This window comes from Sphaeramia orbicularis, chromosome 19 (genome assembly GCF_902148855.1).
Source record: "Sphaeramia orbicularis chromosome 19, fSphaOr1.1, whole genome shotgun sequence".
Lineage (NCBI taxonomy): Eukaryota > Metazoa > Chordata > Actinopteri > Kurtiformes > Apogonidae > Sphaeramia > Sphaeramia orbicularis.
The window spans coordinates 27362511-27368510 of NC_043975.1; the positions used below are offsets into that span (position 1 = coordinate 27362511).

Consider the following 6000-nt stretch of genomic DNA (forward strand, 5'->3'; position numbering starts at 1 on the left):
GAGGGGCACCTGTTTTTCTCATTTGGACACAAGAAAGACGTGTTTATTCACCCGCATACACACACATACACACACATACACATATATACACACACACATACACACATCAGGGCTGCCTCACACAGGCTCAAGCAAAACCAGCAGCAGTTGGCACAAGACATATGCTGTTGTCAGTGGTCACACAATGACACACACACACACACACACACACACACCTACACACACACACACACACACAAGTCTTTTCTCTGTAATGCAGGTTACATTTACCCTGTGTACACAAGTGCATTCAAATCAATACAAAAACAAAAGTAGGCAAAATAATATGCAAATATTTCATGTAAAGCATGTTATTCTGTGTTTTCTTTAAAACTATAAATGAATCCACGTGTGATCAAAAGCTCCACTGCACGGTTTATATCATGGAAATAACACAGCATGACCTCCATCTAACAGTGACTCTAAACCGGATACTTTTTTTTTTTTTTTAAATTAAACATAGACATATAGTCATCTTTTAAGAGTAGTTTGGTCCAATGTATGTATATGTCCACAAACTTAACGGAAATATTTTCCTTCAAAAGGTTTCCTATGGACTGTTGTATTCTAACACACATTGATTTTTTCCTCATTGCAGAGAAAATTTATCTCTCAGAGCTTTAAGTGATTACCGTTTCCCTCCAGCAGGGTGAGGAGCTGGAGTTTTTGTCTGTAATGATGCTTGCTGATAATAAGCTTCAGGTCTGTTTATGTTTCTTACTGTCGCAATACAGATCAGCCCAACATGCCGTCACATATTATTATGTACCTCACAGACATCAATGATAACACTCAGAAAAGGAGAAGGAATGCAGTTAATCATACTGCAAGTTGCCTGGCCACATACTGAACATAGCTGCACTCATTGTCAGGCTCAAATCTGTCACTGGCTTGTTTTTTGGTATATTTTTTCTGCCTGTCACCGCGTAGGCATGTCTTCAACGTAAGACTGCCCACGTATTTTCTAACTGAATACAAGGAACTGCTCAGTCAAGGAAGCAATGGAGTAAAAATCGAATTATAGTTCAGGAATGTTAGAACCATTAGATTTAATGATTCTGTCACCATGACTTCGACTCTGAGTGGTGTTTAAAGCAACATGTTGGTAGTCGGTGTTGAGGAAAAGACTTTGCAAATTTGCAAACTGGGTGCTTCTATGAAACTGGGTAAATGTTGGTACCTGGCATAAAAGATAAATTTAGACATATTCCCCCCCAGGATGTACCTAATGATGACCTCAAATAATTCAAAAAAAATTATACTCTTGCTCTGAGCTTTCCCAAAATTAATGAATTTTTAATAAAATATTGGGGCCAAAAATAGGACCAAAATTGGGACAGTAAAAGCTACCTAGGTGTCAGTGCATTTGATTTGGAAAACATGGCTGTAAATTGTCTTATATACTGCTATAAATAAAGACACTGTGTTAAATTTGATGATCCTGGTGGTTTTTCTAATCCAGACATGTGGGTTTTTCATGAATCTCAGTCTCATTCCAGGTTTTGTATGTAACCCATTGTGTCCACTTGCGTTACATGCAGAACCTGCCCACTTAAATGCATATGAATCACGAATGATTTTGCAACAGCGGTCATTTTTGTGAAACACTCTACCTTGCATAATTAGTTCAATTCCCAAAATATACCTGTGAGAGAATAAAAGGATATTCAAAAAAATAGTAGCGCGTAATTTTTGTGTCCTTTAGACTGTGTTACATGCAGATTTTTGTATTAAATAGAATATAAAATAATATAAAAATGTGTTTTATCTGAAAAATACTTTCTTTTTTATCTCAGTAAGTATTTATTTTTAAAATAGACTCAAAGTGCTTCCAAACTTGCTTCATAACATTAATCTAGGATAGTAGGTTTGAATTTTTAGCCCCCATGTCCTGTTTTTAGGGACAAGTTTCATAGAAGCACATGGTAAATTCAAAAGTTATTGGATCAAAAGAGAAAAAAACTGAAGAAAAGGTGACTTTTTCATTAAAATATATCATTATCTGAACATAAACCCAGTGCGTCCATTCACAGCCATTGATCCAACTCCATGGGTTTTACTGGTGAATCAATGTTGTAGAAGATCATGGTGTCTCCATGTTCACTATGGAGCCTCTGAACGTCCAAATGGGTCATATCTGATGGCCATGAAAAGATGAGAAACTGCATTTTACACCAATTATTTACATGTGGTGATAGGATTAGTGGATCAACAGTTTAGATCAATAGATGCTTTTGTTCGACAGTGGACGTTTGGGTTTTTATGGGTTAAAAAAAGAGCTAAAAGAAAAAAAATCAAACCTGTGAACACCTGTGATGTCTGATCAGCATTTCATTTCCATCTCAGTAGCCTAGTTATTTTTCTTGGCGGTTTTATACTATATTTATTGTATTAGTAATGTATTGTATGATGTACACTTGTATATAGTAGTTTGTTGTATACACTGTATTGTCTTGTTTGTATGTTTAGTCTGAGGACTATGGATAGAAAATAGCTCCCAGCTAAATTTGGCAAATTTACACATGGTAATGTTTTTTTTATTTGTACTGAGTGGTCATTAATATGCACTGTTCTCATCAAATAAACAAAAAAAATAGAATAGAATAGAATAGAATAGAATAGAATTATAGCAAAATATGAAACTTAAAAATCACATGATACAAAAAAATTGCACCCAATCAAGGGAATACTTCTTTTCAGGCTTCCTCTCATGCCAAAATAAATAAATAAATCCAACTATTCATGGAACATGTGAGGTATGAAATCTGCCGTCCAGTCACTAAACCAGATAAAAGATAACTTTTCAAGCAGGATCCAACAACTTCTCTGATCTATTGTTTGTAAACAGTAACAATGAACCCTTGATTATGGCTTAATCTTCTGTAACCAGTTAATATTTTGGAGGGTTGTGGGGGGGGCTGGAGCCTATCCCATCATGGGGGTCAATCCATTTGTTGCAGTAATTATCGCTTGATTTCTTATTGTGTGACACATTGATGTCCAGATACAAAACATGAAAAACTGGACTATTTAACCCATAAGGACCCAGTGTGACATTTGTGGCAGTTCCAAAATGAATTTTTCTCTATATTTAACCATCCTTAAGTGGTTTATCACTTATTTATTGTAATATTATCTTCTGTATTTTGTGCTTTTTTTTTTGTGAAAATCTGGTATTTTCCGACATTTAACTTACTAATCATAAAGATATTCATAAAAGCTCAGAGTAAAGTTGAGGGTTATACTATCAATATTAGAGAAAACTGAAGAAAAAGTTACTGTTTCATCAAAATCTATCATTATCTGAACATAAACCCAGTGTCTCCATCCACTGTCATTGATCCAACTCCTTGGGTTTTACTGGTGAATCAATGCTGTAGAAGATGATAGTGTTTCCATGGCAACTACAGAGCCTCTGAATGTCCCAATGGGTCAAATGTGATGACCATGAAAAGATGACGAACTATTTTACACCAATTATTTACATGGATCAACAAGAATTAAACAGTTGATATCACTAGATAATTTTGGTAGATGGTGGATGTTCGGGTCTCTATGGGTTAAAAGAAAGGCCTAAAACTGGGGTTGGACCAGAAAAAGGTAGATGAACCTCTTGAATCACAATGCAAACATAAATGAACTGCCACAGAAACACTGGGGTTCATTTTGTCGCTGCATTTCCAGGGATATTTCAGTGTCTGGGAGTGAAATGTGTTGCATTGCACTAAAATGTTTTACTAGTGCTTTTTCTTATTCACTTCAGTAATTTTAAGATATGTCCTGTGGATAAGGTCCATACTAGTCTGTTTTACCTTTCACTTTTGAGCTTTTCTCTTTGTCAACTTTGTCAAAGTGCAATAAGAAGCATGTAAACAAATCTGACTTAAGTCATAATTCTTCCTTCTCCGGACCACAGAGTGAGTGTAATGCTGCAGTAAGCCCTAGTATAAAGGACCTCTTATGTATCTTTCCATAGTGGCATTGTGTACCTTGCACTGCGATAAGCCTGTCCTGAGGACGTGCACATTTCCAACATATTCAAAATTCTTTTGTTTCTTTGTATTGTTTTAGCTTCTGTGTGTCTTTGTCAAAGTAAACATGTGGCTTAAGCTGCCACACAAAGTTGTTCACATCACAACTTACCAGTAAAGCACTGAAGCGCTCTTCCAGTTCATCCTCAGGTGGGATGGGGAGTTTGACTCCTGTTGATTGTTTCTGAGGGCCGGTAGAGCCCGGGGGGGCCGAAGGTGTCTTACCATCCTTCCCCTGAGGTAGCTCCAAGCCTCCTGCTGCATTCCCCATGACTGTGTATCCGATCCAAAACAATGCTCACACACAAAGTAAAAGTCTGAAAATCAACCTTAGCAAAAAAAAAAAAACAAAAAAAAAAAAACCCTGTGGTCAAATTCTGACTACTTCTTCAAAAATACAGAGTGTAAGACTCTGCACTGCACTGGCCTGTGACCTTTATTTCCTTCCATGACCCCAGTCTTTTGGTTCATTTTAAAGTAGCACATGTCAGTCATCCATTCTCTCAAACAACAGCAGGATGAAGTTCACCCCAGTCTTTGAAAGAGCCAGGCCTCACATAGATCCTGATGCTTTATGAAACCCTAGAAAGAGAGAAAGGGATATCCTCAGAGGGCGAGTGACAGACAGAGTGACAGCTGAATGAGTGAAAGAGAAAAGGGGAGGAGACAGATTTCAGAGCCTAAAGCTGGTGCACAAGACAAGGCTGTAATAAGCACAGAGGATTGAACATTAAACTTATCACATATATCTTTCTTCTACAAGGTTAAGGGGGGGGGAAACTCTATAAAGACAAAGCCCCCTAGTCCAGAAGCTGCAGTGGTCTTAGGTAAGGAGACTTTGTTAAGCTTGCATGGAGCCTATAGAAGTCTTCCATCTGCTGATATCTGCGTTGGATGCTGAGAGTCACTGGGCATTTGATCTCCATATCCAGAGGAAAAGGTAGAGAGAGGGAAAAAAAAAAAAAGCAGAGATCCAGCAGGCAGCAACTCTGTCTATCCGAAACAGGGACACACACACACAGAGAGAAGGCAGCAGTGGCATTAGTGCTCCAAAGCAAGAGAGGAGAGCAGACAGAGCGGAGCCATCTGGGTCCTAATGCCTCCATGTCCAGTCAACAGCACTTCCATTTTAAGTGTATTATTATGTTTATTCTGTTGTTTTACTTGGTATTTTTATGTCGCTGTTTTTAATTGTGCAGCTGTTTTTGTGTCTTTTTAATCTAATCTTGTATTTTAGTCTATTATTTTGCTTTTTTTATTTTTCTGTACGACACTGTTTTTAATTGTACATCTGTTTTTATGTCTTTAATCTATTCTTGTATTTTATTCTTTTATTTTGTTTTTTCCCCTGTAAGTCACTTTGGAAAAAAGTATCTACCAAATGCATAAATGTAAATACTGGATGGAGGAGTGGAGGGGGTAAAACCAGAGAAACAGGAAGCAGAAACTGAGCTATGACTCAGAAGAAGACTATGATAATGATGGTATCCCATGTTTAATACACATGTTAAAAGCTTAAATTATATGTTATTGATATGTTATTGTATTAACCCATGAAGACCTGTCAGTTCCCACATGATTTCACCTTTCTTAAATTATTTATCACCATTTATTCTAATATTATCCTCTGTATTTTGCATTTTTTTCTGTGAAAATCATGTATTTTCCTATATTTAATGTACTGATCGTGTAGATGTTCATACAAGCTCAGATTAAAGTTTGGGGTGATTATGTCAGAATCAGAGAAAACTGAAAAAAGGGCAAAAATATCAATAACTGAACGTAAAAACAAGTGTGTCCATCCACTGTCATTGATCAAACTCAATGGATTTTACTGGTGAATTATTATTGCAGAAGATGACGTCCAAATGGGTCATACCTGATGACCATGAAAAGATGACAAACTGCATTTTACACCAATTATTTACAT

General features: G+C 36.7%; 1 pseudogene; it reads right to left on the reverse strand.

Moving 5' to 3' along the window:
* LOC115410325 (formin-like protein 1) overlaps positions 1-5083 on the reverse strand; it is a 49194-nt pseudogene extending 44111 nt beyond the window's left edge.
* Positions 5084-6000: the final 917 nt, after the last annotated feature.